This window comes from Tympanuchus pallidicinctus, unplaced genomic scaffold (genome assembly GCF_026119805.1).
Source record: "Tympanuchus pallidicinctus isolate F22 unplaced genomic scaffold, pur_lepc_1.0 scaffold19, whole genome shotgun sequence".
Taxonomy (NCBI): Eukaryota; Metazoa; Chordata; class Aves; order Galliformes; family Phasianidae; genus Tympanuchus; species Tympanuchus pallidicinctus.
Window position 1 is genome coordinate 12551263 of NW_026294710.1, and position 23728 is coordinate 12574990.

The window sequence follows — 23728 nt, forward strand, 5'->3', positions numbered from 1 at the left end:
CGTTGTTGGACTGTCTCCAGATCCTTCCAACAGCTTAATGACAAAAACAAGAGACTTAGGGAAGGCTAAGGAAAAAAGAAAATCATTAAATAATTTTCTTCCTTGTGATAGTGGTATGGCTGATATCTTGACAATCAAAAGTATGAGAACTGTAGAAGGAATTCTGTTGTGCAAGCTGAAGCTCTCAGAGAGGAGACAAGGATGTGATCATACAGTAGGGAATATGAGCATTACACGTATTTTTCCCTTTGATTTAGCTAAAAATATTATTCCTTCTCACAAAACTTGTTCTTTCTTTACAAATATTTACAACCTCAAAACATTTCAAGTATAAAACAAAACTTTATTGATTCATTTTAAGAGTTCACTAACTCATAAATGTTGAACTTGTTTTAGCTGAGTTGAAATAATTTTTAAATCTAACCACCTTATTTTTCTGTATGATATTAATTATAGAGATCAAATGCAAAAGAATGAGGATGATCAAGCACTGAAACAGGTTGCCAAAGAACTATGTGAAGTCTCAATTCCTGAAGATACTCATAACCCAACTAGATTCAAACCTACTATTACTGACCCTGGTTTGAACAGGGATGTCGGAGGAGACAGTCTCCAGAGATCCCTCCTACTATCAGCTATTGTAATTAGTAGAAAAATCCAGGCAATTTCCTGAGCACTGTGATGTGATTATTTTTTCTTTTAGTTAATTATGAAGGAAACTGAGGTAACTAAATTTGTAGTGTTGGTGTTTCATCAGAGTATCTCCTTTTAGTTCAAGCAAGTAGACATTGAGAATCTTCAAACTCTGGTTTACTCAGCTAATAATTACTGACCATTTCTTATCTACATAGATTTATTCCTTGGGCTTTTAAAAGAAGAGAAGTGAAGAAAAATGGTTTTCCTTTATCAATCAAATGGCATTTGCAGCAGATGACATTTGCTGCTCTTAGCAGAGACTGTCAAAAGCTGAGCAAAATGCCAGATAACCTGTTTAGTCCTTCACCTACTGTGTTTTATCTGTCCCAGTGCCAAGGTATTCAGAAGCCAAAATAAGTCAAGTCCCTTGAGAGAAAACAGATGGTAATTAAAACAAAAGGGGCATGGGATTCATGGAGACAACACTTTTCAGAGCTGTTGGATACATTATCTGTGACCAAAGGCTCACAGAGCAGATAATCAGTCAGCACAGACTATAATCTGGAACAATCCCTTTGTTTCATGTTAGGCCTAATACAAACTCATCTTAACAATAAGTGCCATCTTCTGAAAGGCCGTACATAATCACAATTTTCCCAGTCTCTTCCACAGCTTGTTTTGTGCATCAGTCACCTTTGTCATGGTTTCTATTTACCAAGACTGGTTGCAAGAAGTACTGCAGACTCTCTTGTATTGCAGACTCTCTTGTAACATGCAAATCAGTAACTAGTGTTCGTCCCAGATGCTCAGCTGCGTGTGCCAGACTCTTTGACTTACTCTTCTCCAGGTTGGACAAAGAACAATTTTACTGGGATCTCACTTCCTGTGTGATGATGGTTCAGTGTTCCCCACCACTCTGAATACCTCCTCCTCACACATTGATCACAAAATGCCAGGGACTTTTTCCATTTATTTTCTCTTCTATTCCTTTATATCTGTCATGAACTCTGTTGGAAGCTTTGAATCACTCCCAGCTGCTGCTTAGTATTTGAGAAGGTAGACAAATGCTTTTTGTAAAGCACTTTTGTAAGAGATCTGTGGATCATTTGTGGCAATACACTGTACTCTCAGAGCTGATAACTTCTTTAAAAATATCTATGAATTTTCAGCGGTGCTATAAATAGCCAGGATAGTTTCAACCCCTCACTCCTCCTTTTTATTTTATTTTTATTATTTTAGATTACTTTTTATTTCTAAAATCCAGTATAATTTCTTAATCAGAAAGATCATGGGTCATTGAATGTATCCAAAAGTTTTATTTAATTGACAATGTACCAGAGTTGGGCCGTGTCTGCAATAGAAGTCACTGACTTCAATGCGGAGATTCCTGATTTAGAGTTGCAGTCAGCAACATTGTGACCTTTGTAAGATTTCAGTTTTGCCTGCAAAAGCATCCTATAGAAATATTCAGTGTAATGTCCTGTAGGATGTCAAGAGAGATCTGTTCTCACATTGAACTAGAGCTCAGTTATGATCTAGGAGAAAAAAAATGGGCCTTGAAATCTCTTTCTAACCAATATATCACAACCATAGAAATATTGCTTATTTTAATACTTATCTAACCCTGTTTTCAAATGTTCCTAAGTGGTTCCTCAGTTATTTCCTGCAGCAGTGGATTCCTTCTGGCAAGTTAATCATGTGCAATATGTATCCATATACCCATCTAAAGTTCATTGCTTTCAATTTCATCTGTGCTGGAGGTGGAGAGAGTTGATTCTCCCAAGACAGCTCATCACTTATGACAGTTTATTTTTAAAAAATAAACTGAAGCTTTATATTTTGAAATCCTTTTCACTGTCATAATTACAAAGAGAACTTGCAAGTGAAGCCTGCTGTGATAAGGCTTTCTGAAGGCGGGAGAACTCCATCTACAGCAAAGAAATCTGGCATTTAACATTTTCAGTTCTCAGAGCATCTCTGTATCAACACTGACACAATCGTCTGAGTTCAAAACTGATGGCAGCAAAAGCTGTCTTTTACTACATTCAGTTTTGGAAGTGGGAGTATAACTGGCAGGAAAAATGATACTGCTGACCTCTAGGTTTTCATCATTAGCCTTGAAAGATAATGAGCCATTAAAGTAGCATAAAGGCACGCTGTCAGTGTTCAACAGTTTGCAGTTATACATACTCTAAAATAGTTCTCAGTTTGACACTAAAATCCACTTCCCCATCCTACTCCCACAGTGAGTTTTCTTACTAAAATGCAGTGCCAGTCCTCCACCCACTGACCACACTGACTTCGCACTATTTTGACATTGCAGAGACCAAGTTAATTTAGGTAACGTAGTTTTTTCATACAGACAGTTTATGAAGTTTATGAAGTGCTTCTGTTGATTTTACTGGTTGTTGCATCAGGTTAGCAAAGAACAGCCGCTCCGACTTCTATAGATGGGAAATTGAGATCAGATGTAAAGAAAATGGCTTCTTACAATAAGAGTAGTGAAGCACTGAAACACATTGCCCAGTGAGTTAGGGTGGATGTCCATCCCTGGAGACATTCAAGGTCAGGCTGGATGGGGATTTGAGCAATATGATCTAGTTGTAGGTGTCCCTGTTCATTGCAGGGGAATAGGACTAGATGGCCTTTAAGGCTCCGTTCCAACTCAAAATGTTCTATAATTCTACTTTCAAGTTATTGTTATTCCTTAATAATAAGAATCCCACAAACCCAGAAAAAAAAAAAAAATTACATTCTCAAAGAGCACTCGCCTGATGAGATGACATCAGCTTTGTCCTCACAAAATGACATTTACATTACGCAAGTGAGGAACTGACATATGGAGGCAGGTTGTAGCAAGGTGAAGCTTGGCCTCTTCTCCCAGGTAACAGAAATAGGATGAGGGAATGGCTTCAAGCTGTGCAAAGAGAGGTTAGGTTGGATATTATAAAAAATTTTTTTCTCAGAAAGAGTGGTCAAGTGGAACAGGCTGGTCAGGAATGTGGTGGAGTCACCATCTCTGGAAATGTTCAAGAAATATGTAGATGTGGCACTTAGGTGCATGGTCTAGAGCAGTTACAGGCATGGGTTGATGGTTGAACTAGATGATCTCAGTGATCTTTCCAACCTGAATGATTCCATGAGTCTAGATGTTATTGTAGGTATCTAGGAAAAAATCTGATTAAGATCTTGCTGCTCCTCCTGCCAGCAGAATGTGGAAAAGGTGAAAATAGGAGTATTTCCTTGTGTTTCCTTCCTTCCAGTCACCCCAAGAGCAGTTATCATCCTCTATTGATGATCCTCCTCCAGTACCACTCATAGCAACATCTAATCCGATTTTCCTGGACTCTTGCAAATAGAAGGAGAGATCAGTCAAGGAAGATTTCCTGTTTTCTTGACAAGTTTGTTTCTCTAGACAATCTCTTTTTTCTTTATCCTTAGAGCATGCCTTTGTTCCTACTGTAAGAAATCACAGCAGTTGCAGATCTGTATGATACCAGTTGCTCCTGGGCTTTGTAAAGAAACAGTTTTGTTGCTATCTACCGTATAGAGGTAACAGAGATATCCTTAAAAATGCACATGAACTCCGGGAAATATCACTTGAGCCAACAGAAAATTTTAACTTAATCCTCTGAGAGCATAACACTATGATGAGAAAAAAACACGGTCCATTGTAGAAAAATTGCTCAGCTTTCTATGTTAAGAACGTTTCTTCTCTTTTTTTCAATCAACAACAACCAAAAAAAAAGAGAAGGAAGAAAGTTTATGTATAGCTTTCAAATAAAGTTCTCAGGGAAAGATGTGGCTTGTATGCCAGAATGACTGACTTTTACAGATCATCATAATTTTCCATTTAGCATTCAAATGTATAAATCTCAAAAAAACTACTAGTACAAATTTGGATGCCAAAATACAACAGTCATCCCTCTGCCTACATTCCCTGCCATTTCAAATTTCTGAATTTGAAATGGATTAGGGAAGAAAGTGCTAAGAGCAGTTCTGGGTTGGTCTTATCTCTGCAAATTGTTATTTATATTTCCAAGAACTCTCTTGATACCCTTCTATGCAAGCATAATAATCAGTGTTCTATTCATTCTCTTTCACAGAGCCATTCCCCTCCATTTGCCCTGACTCATCAGTTTTATCGGCCTTTCCAGGATACTTTTACTTCTTTTACTTACTCTTTAGTTATCAAACCTGAATGTAGTACACATAGTGTATGAATGGAAGTGATAGCTACAATACTCTTCATGTTTTGTATAGGATTTTTCATTCATTTTTAATTTAGCTTTGTTTTCACTTTTTAAAGTATTTTGCCTTTATAATGACTGCTGAATATAGAGACCGAGTCTTTCAGTGTTTTCACATAAACATTAGATCTGTACAGAGTTCCTGATGTTTCAGCAACGTATGTTTTTTCAAAAGACCCTGATTGAATGAAATTAAAATGAAATGAAATTATATCAGGAAAATATGCCAATTTTGGCAAGAGGGAAATTCAAAAGCAACAGAAAGTGTTTCTCTTCCCTGCTCTAAAATAACTGATATAATAGTTTTACTGAGGAGCATGCTATGGGTGAAGTAAGTTGAGGAAAATTCCTAACTCTGTCAAAAATCACATTGAGAATTTGCATCATCAAAACTGAAATATCATCTATTCTTCATTCATCAAACTGAGAGGTTTTTATATATGTATTCTGATAAAAAAAATTCCTAAATTGTGAAATAAGTCCAGAATTAACTGTAAAAGTGGTAGTCTTAGAAGTGGTATTACTTTTATATTTAATTTTGTTATTTGATTTTTGTTTTGTTTTGTTTTTTAATCTTTATTAGAATTTCTTTTAAGTATACTGTACACAGTGGCTGAACAGAAGTCTGCAAATCCTATTCAGTTTGAAGTGAAACTTAACTTCAGAGAACTGTATTTGTAAATCTAGTTACATATGTGAAACTTTTTGAACCTGTTAAGTAAAGAACTTGTGAGAACACTGACCAAAAAATAAAAAATAGTAAACAGTTTCTTCCTCAAACAGAAAAGGTTACTGCTGGGTATGTATCATTTACTAACAGTCCTGCCTTTTTATTAATTTCAGCCATCAGACACGCAGATTAGTAAATAAAAGCTTTCGATGGCCTAAGTTCATGTCTTCAACAGCAATCCCCTCACCTTGTGCCTCATCGATGGCATGTGAATTCATCCTTACCTTTGGTTGGCTTATTATGGAAGGTTGATCTTAAAGATCATCCTCATTTTTTGAATCACCAGAAATTCTATTCTGGACCAAACCAAATACAAAGTGGTGTACAGCTCTATTTCCAGATCTTTCAGAATGGCTGTCCCTTAGTAGACACTGATGACCAATTTGCCATTAAATAGATTAAATTAACAAGAAAACCTACACAAGGAGATGTGTAACCAGCCAAATTCCTGCATTGCTTTATCAAATTAATCTCTTTGACCACTGGAATCTGTGATAGAAAGTCATTGTGGCTACGCTACATGTGCTGAGGAGAGCTAAATTCACAAACTTCTCCAATAAATATCTATGCATCCCTTTTAAATTCCAATAATACTCTTTGCATGCAATCAGGACAGAGGATATTGGTATGTGAAGCATAGCACTAGCTAACAATGATGAACTGAAATATTGTCATTCACCTGGTTAAGCACTGGATGGAACAAAATCAAGTGCAATGTGAACTCTTTGGGGTTCAGATGCTAAGCCAAAATAAATCAATAAATCACTGTGCTTTGTTATGTTCAGGGCAAATAAAGTCCACTTCTTTTCCCGTGTCAGAACAACTTGCTGTTTGCTTTGATTTAATCCTGACTAATGTATCAAAGGCAGAAAATGATTCTGAAATTGTTAAGCTTGATAAAAATTTAAGTTTAAAAATAACACTTATGTCTTGCACAGTTTTGTAAAGAGAAGTGCTGTTCTTGTATGTCTTCTGATTTCATCTCCATTTCATCCTGGTTCCCCTTAAAAGGTTATATTATTCTGCTTTATGTATACATAAATGTCCTTTAGGGCTTTGTTTTTTTTTTTCTCTAGCCATATAGAAAATAATGAGGTCCCCAAAGAAAGTCTTAAGTGTCTCCTATACAAGGAGGGAGAAACAACTGGCTGTCTTACAAGCCCTTGTGAAAACAGCAATTTGTTCATTAATCATGGAAGTAAAGCTTCATCACTGGAGATTTAAACTAGCCATAGTCCATTGATAATAACAACAGCTTCAACATGAGTAAAGCATTCATCATGACAAGTCTGTAAATGCCGTATAATGATACAACATTAACTCTTTCCCTTTTAATTTTATGAAAATCTTGCTTGATGCAGTAATTATGGCAGATCTAATAGCTTCCTTCCAAGCCTCCAAAAAGAATAAAAATGAAAAATGCCACAAGTGAATTTAATGAGCAGGTAAAGTGTGTTTAATACATTGCTACTAATATGCACAGTGTGTGTCTTATTAAAGGGTTTTAGAGCACTAAAGATTCCTCTCATTATTAGCAACAGCTGAAATTACTTCACAACATCGAATGTTTTATAAAATATAACATTGTGTGAGGTTGAGCCAAGCATGTTTAGGAAGATAGAGCTTGAGCCCAGAGTCAGAAAAATAGACCACTAATGACCTCAGTTATCATGTTCTTATCACCAGTTAAACATCTGCCTTTTTCAGGATTTGATTATTGTCAGATAATTTCCTATAACAAGCTCCCTTGGTGTTTATGTTGGCCTATGTAGGAATGAAGGTGGATAGGTCTGTGTCAGTGGAGATTTAACTGGCTTGGACTTAGGCTGCTATAGAGTCATGCTCTTAAAATAAATTGTAGTCTGTGCAATATGTAATATATTCTTATATCATTAAGCTGAAAATAATGATTCAATGCTTATGCTCAAGCATTTATATATTTTCCTCAGCAAGAAAACAATCCAGGATCTCATTAAATCAGATAAAAATGATTCAAGGTTCTAGACCTTGGTGTTTGCTTTGGAAATTACTGTGATAGACTTAATTTCACAGGGGAAAATTTCGGCAGTCACAATGTAAATAGAAATGGAAAAGCAAAATTCACTGTAAAGAAAAAAATATTTAATGCATAGCAGTATTATTGGGTCTTCTTTATCTTAAAGGGACATGAATGCATGAAGGGGGAACATGGAGAGGATGGAACCAATCTCTTCAAATATGTACACAACAACAACAAAGCAAACAAACAAACAAAAAAAGAAGCAATAACATGTTGAGGGAATGGAAATTATCTTTGAATAGTGGCAAAGAATTTTGCAAGGAAGGTAGACAGGAGCTGGATTTGTGTCCCTGAGAGGCTGTGGAATCTCTGTCCTTGTACATTTCAAAACTGCTCTTGTCAAGGAACTAATTTAAATTTAAAGATAGCTTTTGTTCAATCAGGAAGTTGAATTAAAGATTTCCAGAAGACCTGTCTAACTCAAATTATTTTATGATTCTATAGCTCTTTCATTTAATGAGAATATGGAGATAGTGTTCAGAATAATATGCATACAATGCGAAAGATAATTAGGAATAAACCAACAAATCTAATCTCATGTAAGAAAATTGCTAGGTCAGATAGTACAGCAGACCAAGAGGTTGCGAGAAAGGCAGAAGTCAGGAAAGTCTAGAAGACTTCAGAAATACTTTTGTTACAATAATGTGTCAAAAGGTGTTTAGGAAAACTTATAAGCATGGTAGCTTGACATCAGTACTGAATAAAATAAAGAATACAAAATTGCCATTTCCTTTTCTATGCCACTAGTACCAATTTTTTTTTCATTTCCTTCACTCCCGCATCCCAACACTTTGAGTATCATAAATAAGCATGCAGAGCCTTTTGTTTTCTTAGTATGAATACACAATCAAAAAGAAGTGGATTTTTAAACAGCCAAATAGCAGCTTCCTGGCCACTATGAGAAATAGGCTTATCTGATTGATTGAGGCACTCTGTCCTGGAAAGCAGTAACTATGAAAAGTCCTAATAATTTGCCCTGAACTTCCATTGTGATACTGTGCTAATAGGACTAACGTGGCCTTTTGTGAGTACAAATCCACACCTAGAAAGTAATATAAGAGATGAGATGAGTTTACTGTCAACATATAACAAATTAGGTTGATTCTAGAGCATTGTTCCCATTTTAATGTGAACACTTTTATGCCTGCAGTTTAAAAGAGGTAGAGAACATTTTAAAGTATTTGGAAAAATATGAAGCTCAAGAGATTTAAGAAGCTCAAAAAGGCATAGAAATTGATTTTGACCATAAATAATTTTGGACATAAGGAAGAACTTTTTCTCTCAGAGAGTGGTCAGGCACTGGAACGTCCTGCCCAGAGAAGGGGTGGAGTTGCTGATCCTGGCACTGTTCAAGAGGCATCTGGATGACGGGCTGCGTGACATGGTTTAGTGCTAGTGGTGGCAATGGTGATGAGGAGACGGTTGGATTAGACGATCTTATAGGTCGTTTCCAATCTTGTGGTTCTATGATCCTATGACCATAAATAAAAGAAAAAAATACTGAATATGTGAATATCCTACATGTAGACCTGGAATTAGAACAAAACTACACGTAGAAGCCATACCTGAATGAAATATTATTACCTTTTTGGTTTTTTGTTTTTTTTAGTGTGTAGTCACTCATAGAAAAAAAAAAAAAAAAAAAAAAAAAAAAAAAAAAAAAAAAGGCAAAGAATAAGTACCAATAAATATCAACAAATTTGTTTATTTGGCAAAGTAAAATACTGAAAAAATATATTTTTAAGACAATAACATAGTGGGAAACTATGCAGGAAGTACTGGCATTAGAAACCTCGATCACTTTCCAATACTGAATTAATCATTAGATTTGAATTATATGTAGATTTACTAGAAACAAAAAAACAAAAGTAAAAAACAATGCAGTAATGCACAACACTTGCAAAATATATCACTTAGAACAAAGGTAGTTTCTGCAAATTGTATTTATAAAAGGAAAATGTATTCTTATCAGAGCCTACAACAGACTAGAAGACGTTGAGTACATCCAGCCATCAGTGGGACCACCTATACCATGTTGCGTTAGCTCCTGTTTCCCTTTAAGAGTAGATGTTTTTCAGAACAAAAATAATGTATTCTGGTACTTCATCACCCAATAGGATTTTTTTTTTCAGTGGTATAAACTAGTATTTTTTCCCTGATATAGCTTAAATTATTATTTCTGCGCTGGAGCCATCACAAACATGGAAGATTGGCTTCTCTTCATCCTCTTTGCAGAATTATTCTTTATGTATTCGAAATCATAGAATCATAGAATCATAAATCACAAGGTTAAAAATGACCTGCAAGATCATCTAGTCCAACTGTCCTCCATCATTTCTACCACAAGCCAGTAAATCATATCTCGTAGCTCCTCATCCAGATGCCTCTTGAACACTGCCAGGGACGGCAACTCCACCACCTCCCTGGGCAGCCATTCCAGTGCCTGACCACTCTCTGAGAGAAAAAGTTCTTCCTTATGTCTAATCTGAACCTCTTCTGGTACAACTTGCGGCCATTTCCTTGCTGCCTGAGAGAAGTGGCCAAACCCCTCCTCATCACAGCCTCCCTTCAGGAAGTTGTAGAATGCAATAAGGTCTCCCCTGATCCTCCTTTTCTCCTGACTAAACGATCCCAGCTCCCTCAGCTGCTCCTCATAAGACCTGTGCTCCAGACCCCTCACCAGTTTTGTTGCCCTTCTCTGGACACATTCTAGGGCCTCAACATCTTTCTTGTAGTGAGGGGCCCCAAACTGAACACAGAACTGAAGGTGCAGCCTCACCAGTGCTGAGTACAGGGGGATGATCACCTCCCTGCTCCTGCTGGCCACACTATTTCTAATGCAGGCCAGGATTCTGTTCAGCTGAACATCAACCAACACCCCCAGGTCCCTTTCCTCTTCACAGTCGTGAAAATAAAAAGCCAGGAAATAAAAGTTCTCCATCCTTCAATTAGTTTAAACATGTTTTAAACAGCTAGAGTTTTGTAGGTTCACTTTTTTTTTTTTTTTTTTTTTTTCTCACAGAGTTAGTGTTTTCCAGATCATACAACCACTTTTATTTGAATTTATTTTATGACTTCTATTATCTGGTTTTTTTTCAAACCCTTGTACTACATTTCTGAAATTAGAAACACCGTTTTATTTTTTTCACGACTTGTTTTGAACACAAGCATGAATTTTCTTCCTAGTGAAAAACTTGATTGTTAGTTACCTGGAATGTAATATCTTCATTGTTGTGTTCTCCAGCATGAGAATAGTTACTATCATCATCAGCTCAGTTTATGAAATAAGCATTTGTATTTGAAACTAAGATTCTGAGATACTGTAGCTACTATGGGCAGGTGGCATTTATTTTCGTATTTCTTTTTACATTTTAAATACAAGTATTGAAAGATGCAACATTAAAATAATAATAATAATAGTAATGATGATGATGATGATGATAATAATAATAATAATGACCAATAAACAAACAAACAAATAAATAAATAAATAAATGAAACTCAAGTGATCCTGACCTGAAGGGGAGGGCACTGTGACACACCAATTTATAAATGTCTGTGTGGCTGGAGGGAGATGGATTTATTGCCTGATATTATATGGCAACAAAGTAAAATATTCATCAAGATGCACAGGACAAGACAATGAAGGGAAATAAAAAGACATTTGTTCTTCTGTAGAATGAACTTCTTTCTTACTTACCAGTGCATTTCCAAATGACATACAGAAAGGACCGGCAGATTCAAATTAGGGGTTAAGCAAAAGGTAGCTAAGAAGAACAAGAACCAACAGCCTGTGTTTAAAAATTTGAATTAGAATGAAGCTAGCAACCTGAGGCAATTGACATGAAGTAGATTATAAAGAAATTGGGAAGGGTTTGTATCGTGTCTTTTTTTTTTTTTTTTTTTTTTTAAGTTAAAACATAGAAGAAATGAAAAACTGCCTCCTTTACAAAGTTTCAGTTCTGCCTTCAGCCAAGCAGAAAAGCTAGTGTTATTGAACCAATTAAGACTGAAAGCAAACAAAGATTATCCATTCCATGATATCCCTTTTTTGAGTGCATGTTGTAGTTATACAACACATAAAGCTTTATGGAATGTATTCTTTCCCTGCAAGATGGTCAATTAAAGTGTTAATGTACACTAAAATTTTAGAATTATAGCAGAAGCTAAAAAACCCTTTCATTATAATTGACTTTAAGTGTTTGATTTTTTGATTATTATTTAAATTAGTCACTCTGGTTCAGCTTCTTCATTCACTAACCACTTTTGATTGAATAGTGATGTCACAGAAGGAAAATGCATTTCAAGCACTAAAGAGGGGGGAAAATTAGGTCGATACCTGCAATATGAAAAATGGGAATGTCATGTTCAGAGCACTGCGTGCAGTTACAAGCTACTATAGTATGTCAGACTTATTCACTTTATAGCTTACATCTACTATTTATTTCTGCTTTTAATAAAGACTCCTTTTATTCCTCAGTGAGGGCTAGTGTTGATTGTAAATAATCACATTCATTGTGACTCAGCTTAGAAAATTACCTTTTGAAATTGGTAATTCCCAGGTATAGTCAAACAGGAGAATTCTTTCCAGTGGAAAATTGCCTTTTTGATTAAAATCTTGAAGTTTTTGTTATCTGATTAAAAGTGAAAATTTAAGGAGAGCAGACATTGAAAGAATGTATTTTATGAAAATGAGATTTTCTGTCCAAAAACGTTCACATAAAATATTTTGCAGACTCTAATACTTTCTTGTTGTATCTAACTTTTCCTTCTTGTCATACATTACTAAGAAAGATATAAAAAGATAGTACATGAAGTATTCAGATTTCCTTAATCCTTCTTGCTCTGTCCAGGTTGAGGTGCTACACAAAGCTTTAAGTATATTACAGCTTCTGAAAATATACAACAGATGGTCAAAAATGCCATTTTTTTTTTCTCTCTTAGAGATTCAAGGGATCTCATTTAACTCTGAAGATTTCTGGGGTCATGGAAGATATAGCTGCTCTGAAATGGCTTTCCATATTCTGAATTGCAAAATGATGGCATGCAGTTCATTTGTAAATATAGACTTGTTAAAGTTTGCATTCTACAGAATTATGTTCAATGAATGGACAGGTAAGTATGTAAAGTGATTTATGCTGGCAGTTATCAGAGCAGTAATGGAATAAAGCAACACATTCTCCCTGTACATGCCTGAGGTTGATAGGTAGATAAAAATCACTTGGTTGAAAATTTCATTAGAAGAAGCAGTCATGTTTAGAATCATAGAATCATAGAATTGTTTGGGTTGAAAGTGACCATAAAGATCATCTAGTTCCAATCCCTCTGACATGGTCCTTTGCTTCTGCAGGCTAAACAACCCCATCTCTCAGCCTGTCTTCATAAGGAGTCGCTCCAGCTCTCTGGTTGTTTTTGTAGGCCTCTTTGAGACAAGCTATGCTAGGTCTCTTTCTTTCTTATGCTTCTGTTTTGTGTGCTGATTTCCACCATTAAAATCTTTGTTTCTTTTCTATTTGCAAACATTTTTTTTCTTCATCAGTTGAGAGTCCGGAAACTATTTCTTACTTATACCTATTTACAACCTTTTGCTCCTGATCTTGATCTTGCGATTCTTTTTTATCAAAATCTCTGATATTGGGTATTTTAATGCATTCTGTCTGGAGCAGTCCTTGAAAATCTATCAAAAATTGCAGAGCTCTGTGCTCTCACTGTTAAACAATTACATTTCCTCTCAGCTGACATTTGTTGTTTTGCTGCTTTCTTTCATGTGAATGTCAGTACAACAGCGTTAACCATAAAAAATAAGAACATTAAGTTTAATGACAATGTTATTTTTCATATGAAGTCCCTCTCACTTTAGTCAGTAGACACTATGAACTCAAAGTCAACCGTACCAGCAGTAAACAAGATTATGTGTTGATAGTATATTGCAATGATACCAGCAGTTAGAAACAGACTAGAAGCTTGTCAATTGATACCATCTTATTTACACAAATCTAAATAAGTTTATTTTTAAAAACAATCCAGAGAATCTATTTAAATATCCTTCTGGAGTGTTAGACTCCACCAGGAAATCTTTGATGTGCTTAGAAAAAAACAACTCCATGTACTGTAAGTTTACTCCAAATATGGAGGCAATGTAGTTATTTCAAACCTGGGGTCAGAAAAAGCTTGACTGAAAGGACTGAATGTACAGTTTTGTCTTATCTTTTTTTCTCTTAATTAAAAAAAAAAAAAAAAAAGAAAGAAAAAGAAGTGAATGATGTCGTCCATCAAGTGAACCCAATTCTACTCTTTCATGCTAAGAAACCATTTGTAATGACATCAAAGTGAAGTGTATGATCATATCTAAGACAAAGATTACAAATGTTTTATCCTTGCATACAATGAACCCGTTCTGCCAGAGGAGCCAAGATAACAACTGGAGACAAAGACAAGCACATATTAAAATATGCAAATACTCTAGGAAACCCTTCGCATTCATCTTCACTATAATAAAATCTATCCAGGTGGTTGAGGCTAGGTTCTGACAGGTGATCCTACATCAGCACTGGGTTCACTCTTAAGAAAAGGACTCACTTTTCCTCTATAATGATGTTAATGGAAGGAAGATTATCTGAACATTCCCTGCAGTTCCTTCTTTATATGCCATTAGACATATGCAATTAAACATGTGGCACCTTAAAAGTCAGTAATGGCTTATATAGGATAATAGAGCCTAAGTGGCAATAACACTGTATGTAAGATGAAGTATAAATCTGAATAACTATCGAGGGGATAATGTTCACTGTAAGTCCCCTGACAGTCATTTTTTCCTCCTACGGTGAAATCCTAACACTAAATCAAATCCTAATTTTATGAAATGCAAAATCAGTTTAAACCTTTGTGCAGGTTTAATTGCTAACATTCTTAGAATAAATAAATAAATAAAATTAAAATTAAAATTAAATAAATGGGAGTATTAGAAGAGACTGAGCCAGAACTTAGATATGAAAGATAGATGTTGCTTAAGCCCCAAATCTGACTTGAATTGTACATCTAAAATCAAGGGCTAGGACTTTCCTACTCTCCTGATCTGTGTATGGAGAGGAATGAATATAGACTAATATAAATTGTAATTTCATATGTTGTTTATACTGTATAAAGAAGGTTCAGTAGCTGTTCAAAAGACAGTTTAAACTGAAAGATCTCTGCATTGAATCCTAAAATGTTTATATTCAATTTTTTGTACTGTATCCTGTTTTTCAGAGCACATTCATTGGTGAATTTATTAAATAATTAGTGTACTTGTCAAACTGTAAATATATATATTAAAAATATATTAAAATATATAAAAATATTACATTAAAAATATAATATTGAATTAATATTGGCTCTCCTTATGCACTCCTTCGGTCTAAATCTTTGTAGCTAAATATGAAACCTTTGACATAGCTATCTTTGCTGAACCAAAACAAACTGTGATTAATTCTTTTTTTAAGCTCCATCAGCCATGATGATTATACTATGTTTGTAATGGAGCCAGTTCACTTAATAACATTGCAAGGACACATTTCACACTGTGTAGTAGTTTTTAACCATATATATAATCTCACATGTCATTAGTCAGTTTTTTTCAAATGTGTTCCTTAGCAATTTATACGAAATGCTCTAGTATACTGAAATGGGTCTGATAAAAAAAATCAATATCACTGAATGGGCAATTATGTTTTTTTTCCTACTTACTCTTGTTAACTATGCTAACAAGACCAGAACTATATAATCTCAACAGATCAGGCAGCTTTTGAAGATCTCCAAGGAAGACACCTCACAACCTCTCTGGGCAACCTATGCCAGAGCTCCACCACCCATGCACCAGAGAATTTCTTCGTATTGTTCAGAGGTAACATCCTGTGTTCCAGTTTGTGCCCATTGCATCTTGTCCTGGAGCAGGGCACCACTGAGAAGAGCCTGGCTCCATCTTCATTGTACTTCCCCTTCAGGCATTTACAGATGTTAATAAGATTCCCTGAGACTCCTCTTTCCCAGGCTGAACAGTCTCAGCTCTCTCAGCCTCTGATCATAAGAATGATGCTTCTATCCCTCGATCGAGAGGGGAAAGTTGAGGTTAATCCTTTTAGTGATTACTGAAATAAAAAACTTTAAAAAGTGAAGAATCAGACTGCAAGTGCTTATAGCTATTTATCTGACAATGAGTGGCATTATTAGAAAAGGTGACTTCAAACTTCTGATAATTATCTTTGGATAGCCATTCAGTTATGTGATCATGTACACAATATACTATTGTGTGACTGGTATATAATTATTTAGGCATTTAAAGGGATCACAGAATTGCAGGGGTTGCAAGGGATGTCAAGAGATCAAGTCCAACTCCCCCACTGAAGTAGTTACCCTACAATAGGTCACACGGCCAAGCATCCAGACAGGTCTTGAACATCTCCGTAGAAGAAGACTCTACAACCTCTCTGGGCAGCCTGTTCCAGCACTACCATGGTCAGCCACTGATCACGCTCATTTCCTACAATAACTCACTGTTTACTGCTTTACATACATTGGAAAGTCGTTTAAATCATCTAGTTCTTTCTTTGACTTCAGGTGATCTGGAAGATAAAGCAAATCTCTCCCTCTCTTGATTTGGATACTAGTAATTTCTTTAACTAATACTGGAAAGATCAGCAAAAAGACTTAGTGAAACTTTCACTGAGAGGGAAACTTACATGGCTATAACCTACTCTTGCAAATATTTATTTCCTTAATTTCCTTTGTATAAACAATTAATAAAGCTATTTTCATGCTCTCCAACAGAAAATAAGGATAATGAGGATAATGTGCAGATAATGTGATGTAATTTATTATAATTTACGAAGTAGAAGATGAAAAAAAGGTTTTGTTTCTTTGTATCTGTTGTATCAGAAAAATTTTGGAAGTAAAAAAAAAAAAATGAAGGGCAGTTTTTCATATTTTCTTGCATTACACCAGATTAAAAAACTGAAAAGTTGGGGAAGGGCTTTACTCTTTATCAGAACGATTGCAAAAAAAACAAAAAATATGCTGTGTTGAATTTGAACATTTCTTTTACAAAGAAGGAGAAAGAGTCCTAATGTACCATTTTACAATTCATTTAATTGCAGATAATTATTATTCTTTTAGTCTTTTGGCAGTCAGTATGAAAACATGCTGCAAAATGTTTTCTTTCATTCTCAGAGATCCATCTCATTCAGAGTATGAATGTGCTGTAGTCAAATCACTCTGGCCTCAGTTATGCAGACATATAAACCTTGCTCATCTGTGATTCAATGTATTCCAACAAATCTAGACCAGTGGTGAGTTGCTCCCTAAGCTTTTCTGCCTCTTTCTAGTGACTACAAAGAAAGTCAAGAAATGAATGGTGAATGGCCATGCTGTATATGTGCTGTTTCACTCTTTGGATCTTAAGTGCTCAGATAATGATCAGAGATTACATCTGTCTTACTGAGAGGACACATGGCTTTTATTGAGCCTGTCTGTGGATTTAAGACTTTCAACATCAGAGCATGTTACTTATCACTTCTTTAATATACCTTTATTGTTGCCAGCAAAACAAGATGCTTACTATTAGTGTTTTACTTTTTTTTTTTTTCTAACTGTAGTATTAAGAGTAGATATTTTTCATAGGTTCTGTGCTTTTGCCCATTTATTTACATATCTTTGCCATGTTTAAAACAATGAATAAACTCTCTTAAGATTGTAGCTGCCCGCACATATCTTCGCAGTTTAACTCAACTTCTGAATTCCTTATACCTTTTTAAATGTACCAGTGTATTCCACTTTTCTTTCAGCTGCTGCTGTAGAGAACCAGACTTTCGCAGATCTAGTTTTATTTGTCATTCCTATGTTGATGTATCAGGTACTATAAGACGCCTCAAATAGTTTTAGGTTTTAGTTTTAAATACTGAATCAAATAAGCTTGAGAGACATATGCTTATTTATAGGTGTTGTTTCCTGTTTATATAGAAATATTCTCCTCACTCCTGATTAGATCTTCATGACATAGTTTAAAGGAACACGAATATTTGTGACCTGAGTAGTTCCTGCAGAACTGATAATTGTTCACAGACTGGCAAAGATAACACAGGACCTGAAGGACATCTGCAGCACTCTGGCATGGAAAAAAGCACTAAACAGCATCAAAGGTGTTTAATGGAAATATGGGAAGCTGCCTCTAGCAGGCAGGCAAATCTTTGCATTCTTCTCCAAAATTATTCTTTGTAATATTTTAAGAAGACTCCATTAGAAGAAAATTTTTTGAGTAAGGCAACCTATTGGATTTTATGAGATACGATGTTATCATGCTCAGTATGTTGCAGGAAGATGTATTCAGTCCATTACCTGGACTGAATGCTTAACATTAAGCAAATATTCATTTGTTTTGTTAGCATATGGCAGGAGTCTTGGATAGTTTGAAAAATACTGACTTAGTTTTTGATGCAATTCAGTCACCTAAACATGAGTGTCTAGTTCTATGACTTGTACAGACTCCCAGACATGTACTCCTCTGCTGTTGCATCTGGACTGGTTGGAAGGTGGGAGCCTTTAGGACATCTTAGATGTCTCTATGTGCCTACATTCAGGAAAATGTATCACCTCCCCTAAGTCTATATGTAAACATAATTAACATTAGAAGCATTTAGAGATAGAAATTTTAATTTGTTCTGTTTATTACTTATTATTTAAATATATCTTAACAAGGCAAACAAAGCAAAATGCCTGTATCTCATTATCTTTTTATATTCTGGACAAAAAAAAAAAAAAAAGACAACGCACAAAAAGTGTCTAAAAGTGAGCAGCTTGTAGTTATGTTGCTATAGTTACAGAATGATCAGAGGCTTTGCTAAGCCAGAAAAAGAAATGAGCAGTTTCAAAATAGTTTTGCACCTAGTTGCTGCAGACAGTGTTGCATTTCCAAGTAGACATGTTTGTTCTGCTTTGCATTGGTGAAATGTGAAGAACCGTTTGTCTCTTGAAATTTCTAAAGAATAAAAATCGTTTTCACTTTACTGAGAAATTCTGAGAAATTCTATTCAGATGAGAACAGCTGCTATTAACAAAGGTAAGAATATGGCTGTGTTTTGTTTTTTTTGGTTTCTTTCTCAGAATAAGTCCTTTTCCCTTTTTTCATCATAAAATGAAACACTTTGAAGTTTTGCAGCTGAGAATAAAAATTTCTAATTTCCAGTTAAAATATCTATAAACTGATAATATTTCTAATAGGTAGTTACGCTTCACAAAAAAAAAAAATAAAAAAAATCAGAACATAAAAATCCCTCAGGAAGAAAAAGAAAATGCAGAAAAAAACATTTTGTCTATTGAAGACTAATTTCAGTATAGATGATGGATATAAATAATCACGTGGAGATGTCAGAGCTAGAGACCTTAACAGAACTTAACAGAAAGTTTTATCTGGAATTTGTAAGAAGGATCAGAGACAAGGAGTTGGATTTACATAAGCTGACAGTCTGTTCCTAAACTTTTGCCTTCTTGTTTATAAATATTTTGAAGTTTACTTGTGTATTGTGTTTCCCTGAACAAACAAAAAGACTTTGTACTAAAATATAAAGAATACATAAGACTAATCATTAACAGATAATGTTCCTAATTCTCTCAGTTCCTCTTCAGTGAATTCTCATGCAGACAATGAAGCATCTGCTGCTTCCAAACGTGTTCGTCTTTCTTTGAATATTGAAAAGTGCAGAGGAAATCCTTTACTATTTAACTCTACTTTACTCTGTTGTAAATGTATTTTAAAACCATCTAAAAAGACTCTACTGTAAACTGAAATATGTACTCTTTTATCTAAATGTCATTGTAATGAATGGCTACCTCCTACCGAGAACAGTAGGACTGCAAAAGGATTTGATTCAGTAGTTGAAGAGGTTGTTTTTAGTGAGAAAAAAAATAAAGGGATTGATCTGAAATAAATCAGGAAGGAGATTAGCTAGAGATTAACTAACAGGACTTGCTGACCTGAAGGACTCAAAAAAGGAGTATGAAAGTTGATTATACTACTGCCTATCACCCTTTTCACATACCACTTTTGCATGTTGATTGTAGGCTTTTGCAGGCTGTTGGGCCTGCTTTGAGATACCTTTCAAAACAAGCTATTCTATTTTGTGTTTCCTCTCAAACATCTTGATTCTGGTGAATCAGCATAAAAAGAAATTATTTTCTACTTTTTTTTTGTACTCTGTTGAAAGTTTTAGTGAGTTTTCTTATGGAAAAAGAAGAACAATTGAAATCACCAGATAGTCAATCAGATTTAGCTTCCAAATAAGGGCTAATGTCTCATGCAGAATCACAGAATCACAGGGTTGGAAGATCATTTAGTCCAACCCCTCTGTAAAACAGGATCCCTACAATAAGTTGCACTGGTAAATGTACATACTAGTCTTCAATATCTTCACAGAAGGAGACTCCACAGCCTCTCTGGGCAATCTGTTCCAGTGCTCCATCACCCTTACCATAGAACCATATAATCATAGGATGGCCTAGGTTGAAAAGGAGCATGATCATCTCGTTTCAACCCCCCTGCTATGTGCAGGGTCGCCAACCACCAGACCAGGCTTCTTGGAGCCACATCCAGCCTGGCCTTGAATGCCTCCAAGGATGAGGTGTCCACAACCTCCTTGGCCAACCTGTACCAGTGCTTCACCATCCCCTGTGCGAAAAATTTCCTCCTAATATCTAACCTAAACCTACCCTGTCTCCGTTTAAGACTATTTCCCCTTGTGCTATCATATCAACCCTCATAAACAGCTGTTCCTCCTCCTGTTTATATGCTCCATGCAAGTACTGGAAGGCCACAGTGAGGTCTCCCCGGAGCCTTCTCTTCTTCAAGCTAAACAATCCCAATTCTCTCAACCTTTCCTCATATGAGAGGTGCACCAGCCCTCTGATCATCTTAGTGGCCCTCCTCTGGACCTACTCCAAGAGTTCCACATCTTTCTTGTGCATAAGGAAGATCTTCCTCATGCTAGTACAGAACTTCCTATGTTCAAGTTCTAGGCCATTACTCTTTGTCCTACTGCTATGTACCACCAAGACAAGCCTGGCCTCGTTCATATGCCTCCCACCTTCCTTTAGATATTTATGAACATTTATCAGATCCCTCATCTGTCTTTCCCCCAGACTGAACAAACCCAAGTTACTCAGCCTGTCTTCATTTAGAAGATGCTCCAGGCCTCATCTCTATATTCCTCTGCTGGGCTCCTTCTCTAAGATCCCAGTCTTTTTAGAACTGGGGAGCCCAGAACTGACTATAGTAGTCTAAATATGGCCTCATCAGGGAACAATAGAGAGGGGAGGATCACCTCCTTCAATATGCCGCCCACTCTCTTTTTAACACACCCCAGGTTACCATTGGCCTTTTTGGCCACAAGGACACACTGCTATCTCATTGCCAATCTGTTGTCTGCCAGGGCATCCAGTCCTTCTCTGCAGAGCTCATTTCCAGTAGGTCGTCCCCTAACCAGTACTGATGGGTGCAGTTATTCCTCCCCAGTTGCAAGGCTCCACCATGTCAAAGAAGTCCAAACTTGCTTTCTGCATAGTCCTGGATCTGAAATGATTTTTTTGGGGGGGAAAAACTCAGGCTTGTACTGCTGTCATTTACAGCAAGTCCAGAAGAGCATCTCTATGGCAGTTCTGCTATCATAGCAGAACATGACAAGATAGAAACCTGCTTATTCATGAGTTGCCATCACTTACAGCAAGGGAAATGGGCCCCCGACCTTCAGCTGCTCTTGGTTATATTAAACAGAATTCTTGGGTTTGGTTCAAAAGTGCACCCATAAAAGTCTAATACTGTGTAAGTATTAACAAGACATGTCAGATTGTCCTATGATGCTGCAGATACAGCACAGAACAAGCATTAGACAAGTGCCCTTCTGCAGACTCATATGGAAGCCAAATAGGCAAACTGAAGCGGACTCTAAATGCCTATGATCAAGTAGCTGTACTGAACCAATAATTCATTACTTAGTTGTCCTTGTGTAGGTGTATAGGGTCGTAGTAGGCACTCTATAACCTCCTATTCAGCTTCTATCTGCTGGCTCAGAAACTGGATAACTTGTAAGTCTTGTGACTTACTTGTCAATTATGTACAGACATGGGAAATCTTTTGTCATTTGAAACAGCATTAAACATCTTTCAGAGAAATGAATCTGCTCCCAGGTTTTCATTGATTATAAGGAGACTACAGACATTTTCATTGCTTGTGAAAAATCTAATTTATATAACAACCCATAGATAACCTCGTCTGCAGACTGTAACCCACTTTTGACACTTAAAAAGTGAAAATCAGTAAGAAGCTAATTATTCTACCATTCTTTAATATTCAATAATGTTCTGAAGTGAGATTCATTTCATATCAATGTAGAGATATAAAACAGAACAAAGGAATCATTCTGTGGAGTCAATCAGTTATCCTCAGTGCAGTTCACTAGCGCTATTTGAGATGTTTCAGAGAATCTATGTGGTCTCCAGATGCTGCTGGAGAAGGTCGCTACTGTCCCATGGGTCTGATATCATATTTTCTGGCCATACATGAATGCCTCAGGTGCTCTATGGTGTCATTATGACATTTGCAACTGAAGTTCTCCTCCCCCTCCCAAATCATTAGTCTCACAAAAGACAGCATAGATACGCCAAAAGAGACAAATAGTGCTCAGTATTTGCCTGCTTTATATCTCAGGCTTCTAAATACAGTGATGGACAGGTAGAGACCAAGATGCGGAGATTTGCTGATGACTTTCCAGAGAAAACGCACAATGGCTTGAAGGTGACATAATTGCTTACCCCATCATGTTCTTAAAATTTCTATAGATCTTCTAGTGGAAAACTGATGCTATTCATTAAGCATGCACTGAAGATTTACCATTAGGACAGTAATTTTTCTAGTATAGAAAAAAAAATGCAACTCATATTTCACATAAGATACTAGAAACCCTTCCAAAGTTCTCAGTGGGATAATGTGCTTTCAGGATGCAGGGAGAGAAAAACATGCCATCTATTAGGTAGACATTACACGTTCCAGACAACTTAAAAGTTTCCAGAAATTTATACTGACCTCTTAGCATAGAGTTAACTGTGATATTTGCAGGATTATAATTTTGCCATACAATTTTCTTCTGCTTGAAAATTAAATTCATTTATTTTGTGCATGTTAACATTTTTTTTACCTGAGAAAAACAGGATCTGGAACACAATGGCATAGGCTTGCATCCTACCAATACTAAATCGCGCTGTACAGAACTGTCATTGTTACTACAGTTTTTCTGAAGCGAACTTCTCTGTTTAATCAAAGATCATATGAAAACAGCACAATAATAACTTTGAAATAAAAGATATGTATGTGTCATCCAAAGTAATTCTCAAATTGTTCTGTTGGGCTATAATTTTTGAGCAGCAGTTCCCCATTCTGAAAACCTGTTATTTATAAGAGAATTAAACAACATCATCAGATGACTTAACTGACTCTGAAATTGTAGTATGAGCAGAAAAGTGGGAGTGAAGTGCCAGACTATCAATTGAAGCATTATTCTAACAATGTCTAAGGTGATCAGAAAACAAAAATAATCCGTACTTCTACTCCTGACTACCGATTAGGGAAAAACTACTCATTCATTGTTGTGAGCAAAAAAGGCTAGAATACTCAACCAAAGGTTATTTGAATGTAGAATATTTTATTTCTTTGTTTTGGCTAGTGCTGGTTTGTAGACAGATTTATTTTTTGTTTCTTCTCTTTTTCTTTTTTTTTTTTTTTTTTTCCTGTGCACTCCACAGTACTGAAGAAATAAAGGACAAGTTTATATATGTTCATTTAGGCTCCTGGATTTGGTTAGCTAATTGGATAACCAGGATTACTAATATCCTTTAAATCCCATCCCTAAAAACACAAATTTTCTTTCAGTTCTGTGCAGTATTTACTACTGTACAGAGGAATAGCCTGGGGTCAAAGGTGAGATCCAAACTTCTTGACTGTGCTCAGTTTTGGGCCCGTTACTGCTAGGATATTGA

General features: G+C 35.9%; 2 long non-coding RNA genes across 2 annotated transcripts in view; both read left to right on the forward strand.

Annotated features, from left to right (window-relative positions):
* LOC128079753 (uncharacterized) overlaps window positions 1-23728 on the forward strand; it is a 324094-nt gene that overhangs the window by 137250 nt on the left and 163116 nt on the right. The gene's annotated exons all lie outside the window — the stretch shown is intronic.
* Window positions 18606-23728, forward strand: part of LOC128079749 (uncharacterized) — a 37208-nt gene continuing 32085 nt past the window's right edge. The window contains exon 1 of the long non-coding RNA XR_008206306.1: window positions 18606-18764. This is a non-coding gene — a long non-coding RNA (uncharacterized LOC128079749). The remainder of the gene's footprint in view (window positions 18765-23728) is intronic.